This window comes from Balaenoptera physalus (assembly GCF_965194825.1).
Source record: "Balaenoptera physalus genome assembly, chromosome: 15".
Classification (NCBI taxonomy): Eukaryota; Metazoa; Chordata; class Mammalia; order Artiodactyla; family Balaenopteridae; genus Balaenoptera; species Balaenoptera physalus.
The window spans coordinates 26,764,644-26,787,356 of NC_138894.1; the positions used below are offsets into that span (position 1 = coordinate 26,764,644).

At 35.0% G+C, this 22,713-nt stretch overlaps 1 pseudogene across 1 annotated transcript; it reads right to left on the reverse strand.

Moving 5' to 3' along the window:
- Positions 1-1,856: 1,856 nt before the first annotated feature.
- On the reverse strand, positions 1,857-22,074 carry LOC309644414 (NADH dehydrogenase [ubiquinone] flavoprotein 3, mitochondrial pseudogene; annotated as a pseudogene). Its single transcript has one exon. The product of its transcript is annotated as an NADH dehydrogenase [ubiquinone] flavoprotein 3, mitochondrial pseudogene (transcript).
- Between the last annotated feature and the right edge of the window lie 639 nt (positions 22,075-22,713).

Below are 22,713 nucleotides of genomic sequence, written 5' to 3' on the forward strand. Positions count from 1 at the left end.
TGTAAATAGTGCTGCAATGAACATTGGTGTTCATGTGTCTTTTTGAATTATGGTTTTCTCTGGGTATATGCCCAGTTGTGGGATTGCTGTGTCATGTGGTAGTTCTATTTTTAGGTTTTTAAGGAACCTCCATACTGTTCTCCATAGTTGCTGTATCAATTTACATTCCCACCAAGAGTGCAAGAGTGTTCCCTTTTCTCCACACCCTCTCCAGCATTTGTTGTTTGTAGATTTTCTGATGATACCCATTCTAACTGGTGTGAGGTGATAACTCATTGTAGTTTTGATTTGCATTTCTCTAATAATTATTGATGTTGAGCAGCTTTCATGTGCTTCTTGGCCATCTGTATGTCTTCTTTGGAGAAATGTCTATTTAGGTCTTCTGCCCATTTTTGGATTGGGTTGTTTTATTTTTTTTAATATTGAGCTGCATGAGCTGTTTATATATTTTGGAGATTAATCCTTTGTCCATTGATTCATTTGCAAATATTTTCTCCCATTCTAAGGGTTTTCTTTTTGTGTTGTTTATGGTTTCCTTTGCTATGCAAAAGCTTTTAAGTTTCATTAGGTCCCATTTGTTTATTGTTGTTTTTATTTCCATTACTCGAGGAGGTGAATCAAAAAATATCTTGCTGTGATTTATGTCAAAGTGTGTTCTTCCTATGTTTTCCTCTAAGCGTTTTATACTGTCCAGTCTTACATTTAGGTAACTAATCTATTTTGAGTATTTTTTTGTGTATGGTGTTAAGGAGTGTTCTAATTTCATTCTTTTACATGTAGCTCTCCGGTTTTCCCTGCACCACATATTGAAGAGGCTTTCTTTTCTCCATTGTATATCCTTGCCTCCTTTGTCATAGATTAGTTGACCATAGGTGCATGCGTTTATCTCTGGGCTTTCTATCCTGTTCCATTGATCCATATTTCTTATTTTGTGCCAGTACCATACTGTCTTGATTACTGTAACTTTGTAGTATAGTCTGAAGTCAGCGAGTCTGATTCCTCCAACTCTGTTATTTTCCCTCGAAACTGCTTTGGCTATTCCGGGTCTTTTGTGTCTCCATACAAATTTTATGATTTTTTTGTTCTAGTTCTGTAAAAAATGCCATTCGTAATTTGATAAGGATTGCATTGAATCTGTAGATTGCTTTGGGTAGTATAGTCATTTTCACAATATTGATTCTTCCAATCCAATAACATGGTATATCTCTCCATCTGTTTCATTTCTTTCATCAGTGTCTTATAGTTTTCTGCATACAGGTCTTTTGTCTCCTTAAGTAGGTTTATTCCTAGGTATTTGATTCTTTTTGTTGCAATGGTAAATGGGAGTGTTTCCTTAATTTCTCTTTCAGATTTTTCATCATTAGTGTATAGGAATGCAAGAGATTTCTGTGCATTAATTTTGTATTCTGAAACTTTACTGAATTCATTGATTAGCTGTAGTAGTTTTCTGGTAGCATCTTTAGGATACTCTATGAATAGTGTCATGTCATCTGCACACAGTGACAGTTTTACTTCTTGTTTTCCCATTTGTATTCCTTTTATTTTCCTTTCTTCTCTGATTACCGTGGCTAGGACTTCCAAAACTATGTTGAATAATAGTGGTGAGAGTGGACATCTTTGTCTTTTTCCTGATCTTACAGGAAATGCTTTCAGTTTTTCACCATTGAGAATGATGTTTGCTGTGGGTTTGTCATATATGGCCTTTATTATGTTGAGGTAAGTTCCCTCTATGCCTAATTTCTGGAGAGTTTTTATCATAAATGTGTGTAGAATTTTGTCAAAACCTTTTCCTACCTCTATTGAAATGATCATATGGTTTTTATCCTTCAATTTGTTAATATGCTGTATCACATTGATTTATTTGCATATATTGAAGAATCCTTGCATCACTAGGATAAATCCCACTTGATACTGGTGTATGAACCTTTTAATGTGTTGTTGGAATCTGTTTGCTAGTATTTTGTTGAGGATTTTTGCATCTATATTCATCAGTGATATTGTTCTTTAATTTTCTTTTTTTTATGGTATCTTTGTCTGGTTTTGGTATCAGGGTGATGGTGGCCTCATAGAAAGAGTTTGGGAGTGTTCCTTCCTCTGCAATTTTTGGAACAGTTTGAGAAGGATGGGTGTTAGCTCTTCTCTAAATGTTTGATAGAATTCACCTGTGAAGCCATCTGGTCCTGGACTTTTGTTTGTTGGAAAATTTTTAATCACAGTTTCAATTTCATTGCTTGTGATTGGTTTGTTCATATTTTCTATTTCTTCCCGGTTCAGTCTTGGAAGGTTATACCTTTCTAAGAATGTGTCCATTACTTGCAGGTTGTCCATTTTAATTGGCACAGAGTTGCTTGTAATAGTTTCTTAGGATGCTTTGTATTTCTGCTGTGTCTTTTGTAACTTCTCCTTTTTCATTTCTAATTTTATTGATTTAAATCCTCTCCCTCTTTTTCTTGATGAGTCTGGCTAATGGTTTATCAATTTTATCTTCTCAAAAAAACAGCTTTTATTTTTATTGATCTTTGTTATTGTTTTCTTTGTTTCTATTTCATTTATTTCTGCTCTGATCTTTATGATTTCTTTCATTCTGCCATCTTTGGATTTTGGTTGTTCTTCTTTCTCTAGTTCCTTTAGCTGTAAGTTTAGATTGTTTATTTGAGATTTTTCTTGTTTCTTGAGGTAGGCTTGTATAACTATAAACTTCCCTCTTAGAACTGCGTTTGCTGTATCCCATATTTTTTGGATCATCTTGTTTTCACTGTAATTTTTCTCTAGGTATTTTTTGATTTCCTCTTTGATTTCTTCAGTGATCTCTTGGTTATTTAGTAACGTATTGTTTAGCCTCCATGTGTTCATGTGTTTTATGTTTTTTTCTCTGTAATTGATTTCTAATCTCATAGCATTGTGGTCAGAAAAGATGCTTGATATGATTTGAATTTTCTTAAATTTACTGAGGCTTGATTTGTTACCCAGAATGTGATCTATTCTGGAGAATGTTCTGTGAGCACTTGAAAAGAAAGTGTAATCTGCTGTTTTTGGATGGATTGTCCTATAAATATCAATTAAATTTATTCAGTCTATTGTATCATTTAAAACTTGTGTTTCCTTATTAATTTTCTGTTTGGATGATCTGTCCATTGGTGTAAGTGAGGTGTTAAAGTCCCCCACTATTATTGTATTACTGTCGATTTCATCTTTTAGAGGTGTTAGCCGTTGCCTTATGTATTGAGGTGATCCTATGTTGCGTGCATATATATTTATAATTGTTATATCTTCTTGGATTGACCCCTTGATCATTATGTAGTGTCCTTCCTTGTCTCTTGTAATAGTCTTTATTTTAAAGTCAGTTGTGTCTGATATGAGAATTGCTACTCCAGCTTTCTTTTGATTTCCATTTGCATGGAATATCTTTTTCCATCCCCACACTTTCAGTCTGTATGTGTCCCTAGGTCTGAAGTGGGTCTCTTGTGGACAGCATGTGTATGGGTCTTGTTTTTGTATCCATTCAGTGAGCCTGTGTCTTTTGGTTGGAGCATTTAATCCATTCACGTTTAATGTAATTATCGATATGTATGTGCCTATTACCATTTTCTTAATTGTCATGTTTTTTTTTTTTTGTAGGTTCTTTTCTTTTCTTGTGTTTCCCACTTAGAAAAGTTCCTTTAGCATTTGTTGTAGAGCTGGATTGGTGGTGCTGAATTCTCTTGGCTTTTGCTCATCTGTAAAGCTTTTGATTTCTCCATCAAATCTGAATGAGATCCTTGCTGGGTAGAGTAATCTTGGTTGTAGCTTTTTCCCTTTCATCACTTTAAATATATCATGCCACCACCTTCTGGCTTTTAGAGTTTCTGCTGAGAAATCAGCTGTTAACCTTATGGGAGTTCCCTTGTATGTTATTTGTAATTTTCCCTTTGTTGCTTTCAATAATTTTTCTTTGCCTTAATGTTTGCCAATTTGATTACTATATGTCTCAGCATGTTTTTCCTTGGGTTTATCCTACCTGGGACTCTCTGCTTTACCTGGAATTGGGTGGCTATTTCCTTTCCCATGTTAGGGACGTTTTTGACTATAATCTCTTCAAATATTTTCTCGGGTCCTTTTCTTTCTCTTCTCCTTCTGCGACCCCTATAATGCGAATGTTGTTGCAATTATTGTTGTCCCAGAAGCCTCTTAGGCTGTCTCCATTTCTTTTCAGTCTTTCTTCTTTATTCTGTTCTGCTGCAGTGAATTTCACCATTCTGTCTTCCAGGTCACTTATCCATTCTTCTGTCTCAGTTATTCTGCTACTGATTCCTTGTAGCATATTTTTCATTTCACTTATTGTGTTGTTCATCTCTGTTTGTTTTTTCTTTAATTCTTTTAAGTGTTTGTTCTTTAATTCTAGGTCTTTGTTAAACATTTCTTGTATCTTCTTGATCTTTGCCTCCATTCTTTTTCTGAGATACTGGATCATCTTCACTATCATTATTCTGAATTCTTTTTCTGGACGGTTGCCTATTTCCACTTCATTTAGTTGTTTTTCTGCTGTTTTATCTTGTTCCTTCATCTGGTACATATTCCTCTGCCTTTTCATCTTGTCTATCTTTCTGTGAATGTGGTTTTTGTTCCACAGGCTGCAGAATTGTAGTTCTTCTTGCTTCTACTGTCTGTCCTCTGGTGGATCTGAACATGTGTTTATTTTAACCTGTATGCTACTTGGCTCATGTAGAAGCTTCTAGTTTCTGCCATTGTGTAGCAGAATATACAGGCATAAAAATAATTCCACAAATCAAATGCCACTCCCGTAAACAAATGAACCAGGGATATTGCCAGACAAACTATAGATGAGAAATGGAAATAATTATAATAAATGAAGACATGTAAATTATTGTAACAGATAAGCAATAAATACATGAACAGAATATTTGACCTTCATCACTTAACTATAACATGAAACCTGACGCTGTCACATATAAAATAAGAAAATGATAAGAAATAAATTATACCCACTGTTAACATTACTAATCATTAATCTTTCCAAAAAAACTAATCTGGCAGTAGTATCAAGAGGCTTAAAAATATTCTATTTATAGGAATATATTCTATGGAAATCATCAGAAAAAGAGATTAGTATTATATTACAAAATGAACCACTGAATTGCTATCTAAATAGCAAAGCATTAGAAATAACATCAATGACCAACCAAAAAGAATTTCTCGATAAACAATGGTCCATTCATGTGATGGAATATTATACAGCTATTCAAAATATTATTCTCAATACTTGATCATCATCAAATATACTCATAATTTAATTTATGTATTAAAACAGGCCATTCATTTGCCAAGATATTCATTTATGAAATGTTTATTACTATTTTGATACAGGCCTATTTTGGCAGTACAGTTTTGTGCAAAACATTGTCTTTGCTCTCATGAGGATTGTAGCCTAGCTCTAGAGTTAAACAAAGAATTTAAATGTGATATTGTGTGTGTATTTTTTGAGATAAAAGAGAAAGGTACTAAGAGAACACAATAAAAATTTGGTGAGCACAGCTTGTTGGGTCAAAATCAACTGTGATTTGTCAAGACTTCCTCAATGGTTGTCTAGTATGAGACAAGAAGGATGAATAGGATTTAAGCAGACAAAGAATGTTTGGAAGAATGTTCCAGACAGAAGAAAAATTATATGCCAATGTCCAAAGAAAAACACAAACATTTCCTATACAGTATGATTTGAATTTTCCATAAAGTACTCCAACATACTAACAATGATTCTCTATGAGAGGTAGATTTTTGGTTGGTATTTATAACTTTTTTCTCGGTTTTAAAATTTTTATTAAATCTTGTTTATGACAAACATGATTTGCTATTAAATTAGGAGTAATTAGCCTTACAAATTTTCAACAGATTCAAAGGATTAGAGGAGACTGACCTTCAAAAGAAGTAATCAATACTTAAATTTATTGTGTACACTGTTCATGAGTCCTCTTGTGTTTAAATGCATTAGCATCAGGATTGGGGTATCAATCTATCAACCAATTTCATGTGTTTCTCCTAGTAAAATTTGTGACTTCAAGCAGCATACCTTGATGATTAACCATATGGTCATATAGCAAAATGCTACCTAGTAGCATGTTGGTCTCATTCATGCCAGGGTCACAAGGCTATCACAAAATTTAAAGATGGGATAAAGTGTTAGTCTAATTAGCTGCCTGAATGCCAGAAGAAAAATCAATAATTGCTCAGAGGAACTAGCTATTTTTTTCAGAGCTGGTTTTACAACTAGGCTGTGTATAATGCATAGGTGGCTGACTAGGTGATGGTAAATACACCAGTGTCAAGGAGGGTCTAGGTCTGAAAATACTAAGCAAACTACCTAATTTCCTACTATAATGCAAATGGGCTTCCTCATGTCTTGAAAACTTTTGATATTTGAATTTTCCCTTAAATAAAAGAGACATTATTTCTATTGATAACATCAGCAACATAACCTACAAAGACAGATATGTGAGCATCTTGTCTGTCATAAATGTCTATATATTATGCTGGTATTAGAGAGGTAAAAGATATTATACATGACCTCAGGAAGTTTCACTTACTTAGAAGGGCATATTAGGAAGACAGGATATGGGTCTGTGCACCCACCAGTATTATCAGTAACATATTTTAGGTGCTGCATAACTGATACAACCAGTAAGTTCTTAGGGAGGGCAAATGAAGCCAATACCATACACAGACACTGGAGGTCAGAGGTGGCTTCCTGGAGATGACACTCTGAGCACTTCAGTAAGGGGATCTATAGGCAAGTAAAGAGTGACATTCAAAGAACCATTTGTTGTGTGTAAAGACATTTTAGAAGGTAATTATAATTTACTTCTATTATTAATTCCATTTTTATTATTGCTTTTACTGATTCATGGTTATGCAATTGTTTTATGATCATTTTAATAGAGGTTTCATGACTCTGATTTTAACCTACCCTGAACTATGGAAAAAACTTAATGTTTGTATGTTGCAGTTACATTCCCTTGATTGTAGACAAGATTTATCTCCTTTAAACATTGTACCTTGCTATTTTACCCAAAGCAAATTGTATTAGTTATCTATTGTTGCATAACAGATTATCTCAAAATTAACAGCTTAAAACAAACATATTTATTGCCTCACCATTTCTGTGGGTCAGGAGTCCAGGCATGGCATAGCTGGGTCTTCTGCTTCAGGGTCTCTCACAAGGCTTCAGTCAAGGTGCTGGCCTATGTTGAGGACTTATCTGACATTTGACTGGGGAAGAATCTTCTTGAAAGCTTACTTACACAGCTGTTGACAGGATTAATTCCTTGTACTGTGTGAATGGTAGACTGAATTCCTTGCTGGATGTCAGAGGTAGCTCTCAGTTCCTTTCCACCCAGGTCTCTTCATAGGACAGCTCATAAAATGAGCAGCAGGCTTTTAGTTAGGAAGACAGAAATTACAATCATGCATATTAGCCCATCAACTGCTGTATTCTGTTAGTTAGAAGCAAGTCACAATTCCTGCCCACTCGATTATACAAGGACATTAGTACAAAGAGGAAGAAATCATTGGGGAACCATCTCAGAGTCTCTCTACCACACAATTTTACAAGTTTTATATGCTTAAGTGGGATGCATAAATTATGGCAGAAACACAAAATTTTTAATTCAATATATGCATTTACTTGCGATATCCTTGACTAGAAGATGTGGTAAGACTATTTAGATTGCTAAACTGGTTACTGGTAAAAGTAGACTATAGTATAAACTCCAGATGCTCTACTAACTACTATACAATGTTAGTCAAATCCTCAACTCCACTTATGCCCAGTTTCATTATCTATAATATCAAGAGATTGGACTAGAAATCATTTTAATGTTAATATCTTATTACTGTGCATCAGATACAGTAATCTGAACTTTTAAGGCAAATTTGGCTAAAGGGTGTTTTAAATATTTAAGTGGAAGTTCATTTTTTTCTACCTTTGCAACTCTATATGAAATGAAAGTTGAGACAATGTTTGTTCTCTACAGTATAGAATATGCCAATTTAAAGTATGGGTAACCAAGCTGAGGTTGTGCTGATTTTTTTCAACGATTTTATAACCTACATTGTACTGTGTTGCAACCTAATTATGTAGTCTGTAAGATGTAGAACTCTGTACACATAATCAGAAGCAGTGTCCCTGGATTCATTCAGAGAACACAGATTAGTACAAAGGTAGGATGATTAAATTGTGTATTATTGGGGAGCAGCTGAGTTACAACATTTTCATGAAGTTTGACATGTGTACAAATGGAGAAAAATAAAAGATCTAAAATGATAGGAAAGGAATCGGCCACTACTCTGTTTAGCAGTAGAATCAAATATACTGGACAAATTTCATTCACCTGCCCTGCTGCATACCTGCACTTGCTATCTAACCTCTCTCTATAGCTTCTTTTTTTCCCAAAGAAAATATTTTATCCAAAGATTTCAGTTTTTCTTTTGGGAAACACTAAGGATGGAGTTGGGGGTGTTCTGACTATGCTCATGCAATCATTATTCAACAATGTACTGTCCTGCAGTACTCAAAGAGAGATGCCAGAGAGGGTTATAATATCTCTTATTATATGACCCAGCACACAACCTTTTCAAAAAGACTTTGTCAGACTACTCAGCAACTCTGCAGATCCAAATGTAAACTATATATTCTTCCTGGAGAAGGCAGTAAAAGGCATTGGTATGCAAAAATGCTGAGCAAACAGTAAACACTGGAAGATTTCAGTAGGATAAAATATCATATGTCTTTCCAGTGAAAAATAAAAGAATGATCCTGGCTACTAGTGAGCATTAAAGATCCCAGGATACTTCTCCCAGGATAGGACTGTTAATCTATGTGTTCTGACAAAATTCCATTTTGGGTAATTGTCTTCTGTCTCCCTAAATCTCTTTTTCCTTTCCATTTATATTGAAAATGTCTCACTTTGTGTCCTAAATGGATTACACTATCACTCACCTAGAAGGGCATATTATAAGAAGGTAATTGTAAATTTATGTGTGAAATGCCAAATAATGTGCACATACATAATACTAGTTCCTTATCATTATTATTATTAATTTATACGTTGTTGCCTGCTAGAATATTTTGTTGTCCTTCCTTGCGTATTGTTTTAGTTTGTAGTTTTCTTTCAAATTATCTTATAATCATGCAATATAAACTCTCAATTCTACTTCCTAGGTTTAGTAAATTCATTTTGCCTTTGATTATATTGTATTTGGTTTTAATAGCATACATTTACTTATATCACACATAATGCCAACCATGTACTTAAGTATATCTGAAGTTGGCAGACATTTTTTAAGTTCCCCAAAAAGATCTGACCTTTTTAAAAAATATCAATCATCTATCCTTTCTCACCTCTAATTCATTTTTCAAATCAGCCTCAGAATAAGCCAAACCATCCTGTGAGATTTCAGAGCTTTGCCAGTCTGCATTTATAAGGTTAAGACAAGCCTAACATAAAAAAATACATGAAACTGGTGACTATCCTGTTATACAATCTGAAAGACAAAGAGAAGGCTCAGTCTCTTCAACTTGCTACCTGAAATTATCTTCCTCACCTTCAAGTTTTATTAGCTTTTAAAATATAAAACCCCAGAGAGGTCAAATAAAACTGTTAACACTTGTACATATATAGGGTTGAGTAAATTCCCTGTCCTTTCCTGAAAGCAATTTTAATAGGGTGACCAGTGAAAATATAATGAGAATTCAGGTACTTGAGAATAGGAAGAGACAAAGGATGATTAAATGGGGGCAAAAAGAAGGACTGCCCAGAAAAGATCAGAGGTCAACTTTGTCCTCTTTCATCTGGATCTGACTCAGTTAAAATTTTAGGCTTCTTTTTATTTAAGTGACAGGGCTCCCTCCTACATATTGCCTATTGCAAAGCCACTGGATATTTTTTATTATGTTCTTAACAATATTTCTGCATAGAACTTGACAATATAAAAATAGCTTGAACTTCCTTAAGTTGAGTGAGGGCTATACCAGGCTTTCTTATTCTGCTAAAGCCCTTCTCTAACATAATCCTAAAATAGGCCCTTGAAATTGCTGATAGATCTGTGGGAGTTTAATGCATGTCTTTGAGAGGAAAAATTTACCATGTACAGTGTATAAAGAACATTCTGATTGAAAGGTGCTATATAAATGAGAGATATTTTTTCTTATCCTGTTCACACTAGAAAAAATTTGTTGAAAACTGACCGTGGCATGTCTGTAGATAGAAGATACTGAAATTTTAATAAATGTGATTCAGATTCATGTAGGAGTACAGACTAGATCTTAAATTTGATGCCTTCATGAGCTATTAATTTAATCAATCAAGTAAAAAATAATAATATCAGAAAAATCTACCTTTATTCTGAGATTTTTGCGTGAGAGTCTATGTCTAAAATCTTTCTATAGATTGACTGAGTTCAGTTGAAAAAAATACTTAATTCGATTAGATGACTTTATATTTTTTTTCCTGACTCAACCTGTGATACTCACATTAGACCAGTGTAGGACAGAACATCCCTATCAACAGGAAATGTTCCCACACATGAACTGACCCTGTAGGGCTTTTTTTTGTTAACTTGGCAGTAAGAATTAATAAGAAGTTCTCATGAAGCTAATCTCTAGAAAATTCCTAGGGCTATGTAAACCATTAACACCTCAATCCTATGTATCTTGGGACTTTGGTGGAATTTCCATTGCTAATTAGAATGACAAGAAATATACATGTATATGTGTACTTGTGTGTGTTATAGGAAGGTATATGTCTGATAGAAAATATATTCTATTCCAGACAACATCTGCCTCATAGTGCCAAAAATTATAAATTGACAAGAGCACCTTATTTTAAAAGGTTAAGTCAGTGATTACATACTAAAGTGGTGTTACCAAATAGGGGAAAATCTATGAACAGTGATGGGAGTATATTGTTTGTGGTTTTAGGACCACTGTAGCATCAGTTGCACACTAACCTAATGGCAAATATCTCCCCAATTGAAAGATCTCTAAAGAGTTTATTATAGTAACTAACTTCTAACATTCATAAAAGGAAACAAACAAAAAATTAAAATAAACATACATCATCCTCACCAAAGATACCCAGAAGAAATGAACAGCAAAAGTGTTTCCAGAGTTTGGGCCATGTCCCAGGCATTTTATCTTTAAATCATTTATACTTGGCCTTATTTGTATCCAATTTGGCTTGCAAACATGATCTGAAGTCTTTCATATTTGTATTCATTGGCAGAATTTGTTGTTAAACCTCAAAGAGACCTGTCCAACAAGCATCACATTGCATCCTAATGTTTCTTGTTCAGTTCAGTCCATCATTCTCACTTGCTCATTGATGGGTACAATGCAAGGAGACAGGAGTTACCTAAAGTGATGTGACACAACATGACACATCAATCAAGGATTGTTTGAAAAAGGATGCAGTGCAGAGTTTTCCAAGTTTTGTCTTTTGGAAGAGAAAGGTTTTAAATTCGTCTTAGGAAAAAAAAGATGAAGGGCCGATCCAATGTTGCTTGCTTAGTCATAGGAAATTGAATTTGCTCTAAGGAAAGAAAGGTAGCCAGCAGAGCTGATGAAAACCCTGAGGAAAATGCTCAGAATGAGATCATCATAATCGTTTCATGTTGGTGAGTTTGTCAAGGCTTCAAAGAGAAGGATGGTGGGAACTGAGATTGTTCCGCAGTTGAAGTGCATGCAAGGAGGTTTAAATTAACTTCTGAAATGTTCAGTGATCCTCAAAGGAATTTAATTCCTTAACTTTGGATAAATCTTGAAGAGAGGTAGGTAATTGGGATTATTCTTTGGCAAGAGCATTATCCTGCTCTGGAAGGAATAGTACCAAGTTCCTCTATTTTGTTTGCATTCAGGGATGGGATGTGGTATAGTACCTCCCCGCCTGCTCATTTCACTCCAGCTGCTAAGTTAAGTCTTCTGTGAAATTTGTATTGATCACCCTAAGAGTAACATGTGCCTTCTTCAAAGTAATTTGAATGATTTGAATATGGGAGTTTTGATATATACAATATTTGTCATAATGTGATGTAGTATTCTGAACTCTAACATTAATCTTCAGAGGTCTAAAGATAAATTTGATTTAGTTTCTTACTTGCTGTCTAGTAATATGCAATGTGACAGTGCTAATACATCTTCCTTTTATATAATACTAAACAGGGATATCAGGTAATAACAGGTCTCTCTCTCTTTGTTTAAATGTATAGTCTTTGCCCTTTATTTAGTCAATATCTATATCCTAAGTATGTGTATTTCTGCCTAATTTATTCCTTTAAAGTAAGGTTGGATCTTAGTGATCCCCTTGATTCTAAAATATTTAAACATTGACTTTTAGCAATTATGGGAGGGAGCTCAAAATCCTGTTAGCCCAGATGTTTAATGAGAAGTTAGGAAAAAGCCTAGAAAAATTGACCTCTTCAAATTAGGAATACGAGTTTTATTAATGGATAATAACTTCTCTAATAAAGTAACAAAGGTGAATGAAAACTAGGTACAAAAAAGTAAAATGCTATTTTGGAAAAGACTTTAATTTTATAAACTTCATTCAAAATAACCCATGAGATAGGTGGGCCATGCCCATCCCCTAGATCCCATGGTGTTGTTGGCATCAATACTCTATTAGTCTTTGACTCGTTTTCACTACCAGAGAATACCTAGAAGTGGCTTCTGAAAAGGGGACCCACTTCTTCCTCCAAAAGGGTGGGTAAACCATGAATATCAGGATGGACATGATCCTTGCCCTCATGGCGCATATAGTCTAAAGTGAAAGGATTTGAACACACATGCTAAATAACTTCTGAAAACAGCATGTGTGCAAAGTGCTACACATTGATTGCTTGTGCTGTGGGAGAGTGTGGTGAGGCAACATAACCTAACCAGGAATGAAGGTAGAGAATGTTGTCAGAGTCCCAGTAACAATTCTCTCCTACAAGAATATGAAGAACATAAGTAATAATCAAGATTTTGATGGGATTATAAGCACTGTCTGACACTGAAATCCCTTTTTAAAAATCCCCAACAAATGGTTTTTAAATTTCTGCATAAAAAATTCAAGGAGTGAAGAAATTTATACTCTCCGGGTATTTCATTCTGTCTTTGGCCAACTTGGTTATGTAGTGATAGGAAATTTTCGACTCCATATTCTGCCTTTTGATCTGAATTCTACCACTATAAAAACAAGTAGAATTAGTTCAATTTTTATCCCACATGACCATATCAAAATACTGCAAGAAGACTATCATATTTTCCCCAAGACTTTTATTCTCTTAAGCAAAATTCCTTTGATGGAATATTCCCAATTTACTTAGTAATCCTGACCATCATTCTAAAAATGGGATATAATTTGTTTGGTTTCCCATGCTAAAATGTAGTGAGCAAGTTTAGGCTAGGTGTGCCTAAATCTTTTTAAGTCTTGCAGATTTTTAAGAAAAAATCAGAGTGTGGTATTTAACATTAATTTTTATTAAATTTCATCTTAATTAGATGCCACCTGATATTCCAAATAGGTAAGAACTTTGGGGTCTAATTCAGTCACCCAGTGTATTTCAGATGCCTGAGTGTTAGACTTGTGAAATATGGTTGTCTTACCTTCTACATCATCAGAAAATTGTGAAAAATTAACTTGGTAATAAACATGTAAGGAAAATGACTTTCTCTTCCTCTGTATTTTCTATTAATTTCTGGGGAGCGTTTTAGTTATTTGTGTATAACTAGCATCTATTTAAAATTATTATTTGAAAAACTGTGGACTTGACCTTAGCCAATGAAAGGGAGGAATCAAAGATATATAACTATAAAACACTTTTACCTGTGAAGAATAGAGGAAGCAATGTAAATTTAGTGCCAGGCTGTTCAGGATTCATTTACTATATGTGCTACACTAGCTATGTGATCTAGAGTACATCACTAATCTTTTCATCTTAATTTTCTGACATGGAAACACACACACACACTCTCAATTATATACCAAAATATTGTGTGGACTGAATGATTACATGCAAATACAAGGCTCTTGGCAGTTAGATTTTCTCTCTTACCAGAAGTTTATAATAACCTGGAGGAGATGGACAATTTTACAAATAATAAAATAATTTGAATGAAAGTGGTGAGTAGGTGAGAGGTAGAAATGTCCAGAGGGGTTATGTTTAAGTCACCAACAAAATGTTTCCAGTTTTGAATACTGTTGTGATGGTGTATGACTTAAATTCTGCCCTGGCAAAGGAGATGATTGGAGGGCAGAAATATAGTCTGGAAGTAGAATCTGCTTTAGATTACACAAAAGAATATTCAGATGGTGCCATCCTTAACCACGTGGTTTTCTGCAACCATAAGAATCCATCTTGCCAGCTAGATGTCTTCATTTGTTAAAATCACATTTCTCTCTTTTAATTCCAATTCTTTTTTTTTTTTTTTTTGACTGCTGAGCAGATTTTATTTTTGCAGGCAAGAATGCAGAAAGACACAGGAAGTTTAATCTTTAAACTGAGCTCTCAGAGGCGAGGTGACTCTCTTCCTGAAGAGGGCTAAAGCATCCTGAACTTCGAGAGGTCCAGGTTTAGGTCTAAGAAGGTGTATGTGCTGTAGTCATGATGCTTGAGATTCTTGTAGGTGGTGTTGTCAAATGGCTCAGCAAGGGCAGTGGCTTTTTGGTGGACTTTGCTTCTTGGGATTCGTTAGCAATCTCTTTTCATTCTTTCCTGATTCTGCAGAGAGAGAAACTATAGGAACAACTCCTCGAAACACTCCTGCTTCTAGAAACACGGTCTTCAGCACCCCGGCTCAACCTTGCCCCAGCAAAAGCGAGGCCGCCATGGCCGTGACTCGGGCGCGGGCCAGTCCTCCTTCAAAGTCAACAAATATATGTGAATAAGATCCTCATTTTCAGTTCTTACTTTGTTCAAGCATGGATCAATAGAATTCAGTTTAACAGAGTAATTGCATTTACAGAGTATTGCTTTATGGTATACATCGTATATATGTACTATATATCATATATATAATATCATTGCTTTATGATATACATAATATATATGTACTATATATAATAAATATAATAAATACATGTGTATATAGTATTTCCCTCCCTCTCCTCAGAGTACAACCTTCCTTTTCTTTCAGTCAGGAAGGTCATGCTGCTACTGTCTGTTGTTGTGTCTGGTCCAGAGCAATGACCTTCAGCATGATCTTTTCAGGACAATAGCATTTCTCAGCATTTGTTTCTCACCTGAGAAGTGGCAGCTGGCTTTATCACCCTTTCCAAGCACTTCCCTGAATAAAGAACAAAGTTCACAGCAATTTTAGGTAGAAGCAACAAATAAGTGATTGCTAGATTCAAAAAAGCATTTTCTGAGCACTGCTGTGAATTACCATTTAATCTAAGCTTCCTCACATCCCAAGGACACACTCTCAACCTGAAAGGGATTGTGTTCCAAGAGTACAAATACCCACTACTGCCAGACCTTACCAGCCACTTAAGCAGAGGCACTACACAGCACCAAACGTTTCCTGCTAATTTAATTTATATGAGCCGACATTTTAAGTCCCCAGATCCTTCGGATACTGAATAGTTCAAGTTTCTGGAACATCAGGACTCTTGTGCAGTCCCCAAGAAAATGTCTTCACATAGGTGTCTTGGAAGCCAGTTTATAACTATTCTCTGGCAAAAGACTGTGTTGTGGGGCTTCTTTAAACCCAACATACAGAAGAGTAACTGCTATTGAATTTGTATTTAAAGCATAGCTATTTATACTTTCCAAAACAATTTTCTGTATTATCATGTAATCGTACTTCATTAAAAAAAACTGTAAAGCAGGAAGGGCTAAAAAGAATTGTATTTAATTTAGTGAGGAGGTGAAGGATATGGGTTGAGTGCAAGGATATTGGAATCAGAAAGAGCCTGAATCCCAGCTTTGTCATTTGTTGTTTCTTTCTTAAAGCTATTTATTCTGGCTTCCCCCAGTTCTTTGGTTATAAAATAGAAACCTTTTCATAGGGTTGTTTTGAGCAGTATATATTACCCATTAAACACACTAAATACTGCCCAGTATGTATTAGACACTCAATAAATGTTAAATGTTATTTATAATAACAGTATTGCTTTTTAATGGAATAATGAGACACAAAGTTCAAATGATGTACAAAAAACCAAGAGATATGATTAGTGACAAAGCAGGATTTTGAAGTCACTCTCTTTCAACTCCTGTGCCAGTATCCTTAGCATTTCCTTAACATATTGCAGGGTAGGATTAAGTGCAAAATAAATAGACAGTAAAAAGTCACATGTAAATACACAATATGGACAATTGTATATACCAGGTTTTCTGCCTTGGAAAACCAGTAATTGTAGCCTTTTGCCTAGAGGTTACAAAAGGCAAACTTTTGAACTTCTGAACTCCCAGAAGTTGTCCACTATTTGGAGTTGTACAAATATTGCATTATGAATACACTAATATGAATATATGAATACAATTATGTATTTCTATGTATATTATATTGATAAATTTGTAAATAAATGTGTTTCAAACAAAAAGGGTAATGGAGACATTTATATATTGGAGCAGTAAGAGAAACATACTTTGTTAACAAGAATTTTGAGGATTTTTTGCTGTAAATTTTTATTTTGTTTTAATGATTTTTTTTAAGAACAGAAGACATGTATGTTTATTTTTCAAAACTTGGGAGGGGAAAGAGAAAAGCAAGAAAGCAAAGAAGCAAAAATAATGCAATGACTAATTCTAAATTTGCTCTATCATTGTATAAACTTTATTTCAGCCATATGTATATATTTAATATTTTGATTATAAACATATATATTTTTTTAAAAAAACACTATGCAGGTTTAAAACACATTCAGCTTAATGATATACAAGAACATTTTCACAAATCATTTAATACATATGCTCTAAATGGAAAATAAAATATTTTATTGATAAATAGGTAGTAATTTAAGTATTAACTTATATTAAACACTTAGGTCATTTCCTATTTTTATCTATTAAAAGGACACTTTTACACAAATTACATAAAGCAATATTAACCTTTTAATGGAAATTCCTAGAAATCAAATTTCTGAGATAAATTCTAGGTGTACTGATAATGCTTTTGCTACATGTGGCTTAATATTTCTCATTAATAAGTGTTACTATTGCAATATTTACATTTATATACATAAGAGACCTCTTAACCTGCACTTCAACTATATCGGGTATATACCCAATGTAATATTAATTTAAATATATAAAAATAACACCTCATTTTTTCTTAATTTGTTTCTTTGATTATCAGAGTAATTGAATGATTACAAGAGTAATAAACTGTAGTTCTTCTATGAATTGTTTATTTCAATTTCCCACTTTAAAAAATTCCAGAAACGTCTTTATCTAAATCTACTATTTATTCTCACCCTTCAACAGCAGCATTATTTGTGCTTTTTTTCTTTCTCTCTCTTTCTTTTTTATTATTTGTGCTTTCTCTTGAATCTCCACATCCCAGTTGGGGGCCTTGTTATCAAGGTCCCTTAACCTCACACAGTACCCAAATATGCCAACAGCAGGATGATATCTCTTCTTCCGAGTTAATGCCCTCAGATTCACTTTTTAGATTTATCCACATTATATGTTTTCAGACCTATTTTTTTTACATTTTGGCATACTGATGTTATTATTTGCTGGTTTTAATTTTAATGTTGATTTAAAATGATCTGATTTTTTATGTTTTTTTGTGGTTTCATTAAACAGTGTGGAGAGCAAAAGAAGAGACTAGGATAAATGAAATTCTTTTTCTCTACCAATAATCTATTCACAGAATGTGTGATTTTATTTTTTAACATCTTTATTGAGGTATAATTGTTTTACATTGTTGTGTTAGTTGCTGCTGTATAAAAAAGTGAATCAGCTATATGTATACATATAACCCCATATCCTCTCCCTCTTGTGTTTCCCTCCCACCCTCCCTACCCCACCCCTCTAGGTGGTCACAAAGCACCAAGCTGATCTCCCTGTGCTATGTAGCTGCTTCCCACTGGCTATCTATTTTACATTTGGTAGTGGATATATGTCAATGCCACTCTCTCACTTCGTCTCAGCTTACCCTTCCCACTCTCCGTGTCCTCAAGTCTATTCTCTACGTCTGTGTCTTTATTCCTGTCCTGCCCCTAGGGCCTTCAGAACCTTTTTTTGTTGTTGTTGTTAGATTTCATGTATATGTGTTAGCATACGGTATTTGTTTTTCTTTTTCTGACTTACTTCACTCTGTATGACAGACTCTAGGTCCATCCACCTCACTACAAATAACTCAATTTTGTTTCTTTTTATGGCTGAGTAACATGCCATTGCTGTTTGGTTTTAAAGGAAACTTTATAAAGTATCTTATATGATTTTGCTATCTGTCAAATAACATAAAATTTTAGAGTGTATGTTTCCTTTTATAACAAATTGGAAAATATATAAGATTTTAATAGCTTTAGCTCTAACCATCATTTAAGGAGAAAACATTTTCTTGTGGAATATTTTAAGTCCTAAGGTGAAATTGGTCTCACAGAGCATGAGTTAGCACTTAAGGATTGTCAAAGAGTATGAGGTCGGGCATTCATAAATATCAATCTATGTCCTAGATATGGATCAGTAATTTTCTTCAGTTATTTCGGCAATGATGGTCCATGACCTAACAACTCATAACCTAAAAGTCCTCCCTGACGTGTTACCTTAAATTTCCTGCAAGATGATGGAGTGATAACTCTATGTGAATCACTGAAGCACCCAAACTGCAAACTACAGGAGTTGTGGTTGATGGGTGGTTACTTCACTTCTGTTTGCTGTGTGGACCTTGCTACTATACTTATTCACAGTGAAAGACTAAAAACTCTGAAACTAGGGAACAATAAGATATATGATGCTGGTGTCAAAGAGGTATGTGAAGCTTTGAAGCATCCTAAGTGTAAATTAGAGAATCTTGGGTTGGAGATGTGTGAGCTCACCTCTGCCTATTGTGAGGACCTGGCCTTGGCTTTCACTGCCTGCAAATCACTGAGGTGCATGAACCTGGAATGGATTAGCTTGGACCGTGATGGGGCGGTGGTGCTGTGTGAAGCCCTGATCAGTCTGGAATGTGACCTGCAGATGCTTGGCCTGAATAAATCTTCATATGATGTGGAAATTAAGATGCTGCTGACAGAGGTGGAAGAGACAAACCCCCACTTGACCATTTCACAGTCTCTGGATTGATTATGAGCACAGGATCAGGGGTGTGCTTGGCTAACGGGGAACATCCTGAAATAATCTTCTCACAAAGGCTTCCCCTTGGTCGCAATGGGCATTTCTCCTCCTGACACACCCTGTCCTGTAAATTGTTCATCAGGGCAGTGGGGGCTGTGATTTCAGAGCTCTTCCTTCACAGTATTCTAGCAATATGATTGTGGGATGGGCCATCTGTGCCTAAGTCCTCTATGCTCCACGTTTAAAGTTCCCATCCTGCCTCGCAGTGTTTAGAAGAACAAATACATTAAATGGGTAAACAGTTGGGAAAAGTGTTTACGCTCCCTCTCCTCTCCCTCATCTTGCTCCTGGTGACTCCTCAATCTGGCCTCCCAGTCTTCTGACCAAAAACCTTTGCTCTAACAATTCTCTCTGCCTGGAATACTCTTGTCCCAGATATCTGCTTGGCTGAACCTTTCTTCTCTTTCAAACCTTTGGTCAAATGTCACTGTCTCAATGCATCTTATCTGAGTCATCTTATTTATTACTGCAATTTACCTCTTCTGGCCACTAGACTCTCTTTATCTTCCTTTCTGTGATCTACTGTTTCTTTTTAAAGTACTACTTATCAACTTCTAAAATATTATATAATTCAGTTGTGTATTATGCTTATCATTGATTATCTTTCCCTTTCTTCTAGAATCTCACCTCCATGAGAGCAGAGATATTTTTCTCTGTTTTGCACACTGATGTATCCCAAATGCCTTGAATAACTTTTGGCATGTAGTAGATGTTCAATAAATATTTTTCAAATAAATAGAGATATCTTAAAGTAGATAGTCTAGAGCAGGCTCAGTAGTTCAATTTTTGTCATCAGGTACCCAGTCTGTGGTGTGCTACATGTTCAGTGATTGGTAATTTCAATTCAGTGATAATAGGAATATTTACACCATTAAAATTGATAAACAATACAAATCATGACTTTTTGCCCTCAAAAAGTGGTTTATCAACATCCCTCTGGACCCAAGTTTTTCATTCCTTTATTTCTGCCATGCTTATTGATTTGGATTATTGTGCTTGTTACTTCATGATTGAAAGATGACTGCCACTTCAGCTGTATCATGACTCTTTTTAAGATTTATGTGTTTATTGAAGGAAAGTGAAAGCAAACTCTCAGCATGACTAGCTCTTTTATCAGACAGCCAAGGCTCTCTCAGATATCCCTTAAAAGATTAGTGCTAACCTCTCATCGGCCCATATTTGTCACAGGACCATCTTTTAGTTGCGCAGGAGACTGTGACAGTGAATGTCTAGCAATGGGAAATATTCCACTACTATTGCCTTAGAGTAGTCATAACTCATCTACTGGAAATGTAATTGCATCCCTGAACAAAATCAAGAATTAGTTGCTAGGAAAGAAGTGGAGTATGAAGGCTGTAAGACTGCCAACTCAGAGTGGTTACTACTAAAGGCAGACCATGATGAAAGATTTTCTTAAGTACTGAACTCATTAATGGGTAGACAAATGAGCACCTGCAGTTTTGAGGAGAGGCAGATGCATATGAATTTTCAACAATTTCCACAACTGAGAGGGAAAGGCAACTGAATTTTGTGTCACTGAGAAAACACATTCCTTTAGATATCACGTATGGCAGGTCAGCATCATGTAGGATCAGCTGTAATACTGTCATTGCATTTGTCCGTACAGAACACTAATCAATTCTATATTTTTTGTTTTCTTTGCCTTCTGGAAAATGACTTCATTTGGGATTTATCTTGACACTTTTTTTGATGTGTTATATGCCTGATATCCACTGTGGAAAAGAGTTAAAGTACTACTTTCAAGATCTTCTTTAGGATTAACAATTTTTTGCTGTGCACAAGTATTATATTTGCCACTTAGACTATTTTAAGTAGTACTAAAGGAAGTCACTTTAAAGTATATGTTCTAGGTAGCATTTCTTAGACAAATTATCCACAACTGAACAGTATTCCCATTCAAAGACAGCTTTAATATGCAAAGGGCAAAAACAAGTGTTTGGTTTGTCCCAGAAAAAAATCAGCAAGAAAGCAATTGTGTTCTATTTAGAAGGTGATAGGTGCTCTCAATAATTTGGAGGTTGAAATAAAGGCAGACTTATATTTTAAAAAAATCTAGGGGGACAGAGAGCCTATCTCAATTCAGTCAGTTCTGTTGATTATATTTCTCAAACATCTCTTGAATCAATTTTTTACCTCTCCTTCTTCACCACAACTATATCAGGGACAACAGCTCCTCCCCGTGCATCCTCCACACTGTACCCACCTTATCTCTCCAACACCAAAATTTTCACATCAAAGCTCTGCCTAACTCAAAACTAAACTGAAAAATCTTCAGCATCTCCTAAGATAAAGCCTAGATTTTTCAGCATATCATAAAGCTTTCAAGAGACATGTACCAAACTGTGAGTTCTGTGTCATCTCTTACTATTCAACTTGCTATAGTACACAGATTCCCATCCTCTTCTGAGAATATACCATACTTGTGTTTGCATACATTTTTTCTTCTAATGAAATCCTCTCTTATCTAAAAGAAAGCTCAATTTTTCATAATTTCCAGCCTCCTCATTGATGTGTTCTCAAACCTAAGATACCCTTAACAAAGCTACTTTCCATATCTATTCTTATAATAACATTTAAGGCAATTTTAGTCATGAATTGTATTGTAACATTTTTTTTAACATGTTTATTGGAGTATAATTGCTTTACAATGGTATGACAGTTTCTGCTTTATAACAAAGCTAATCAGTTATACATATACATATGTCCCCATATCTCTTCCCTCTTGCGGCTCCCTCCCTCCCACACTCCCTATCCCACCCTTCTAGGTGATCACAAAACACCGAGCTGATCTCCCTGTGCTATGTGGCTGCTTCCCAGTAGCTCGCTATTTTACGTTTGGTAGTGGATGTATGTCAAAGCCACTCTCTCACTTTGTCCCAGCTTACCCTTCCCCCTCCCTGTATCCTCAAGTCCATTCTCTAGTAGGCCTGTGTCTTTATTCCCATCTTGCACCTAGGTTCTTCATGACCATGTTTTTTTTTTTTTTTTTTAGATTCCATATATATGTGTTAGCATACAGTATTTGTTTTTCTTTTTCTGACTTACTTCACTCTGTATGACAGACTCTAGGTCCATCCACCTCACTACAAATAACTCAGTTTCGTTTCATTTTATGGCTGAGTAATATTCCATTGTATGTATGTGCCACATCTTCTTTATCCATTCATCAGTTGATGGACCCTTAGATTGCTTCCATGTCCTGGCTATTGTAAATAGAGCTGCAATGAACATTTTGGTACATGACTCTTTTTGAATTATGGCTTTCTCAGGGTATATGCCCAGTAGTGGGATTGCTGGGTAGTATAGTAGTTCTATTTTTAGCTTTTTGAGGAACCTCCATATGGTTCTCCATAGTGGCTGTATCAATGTACA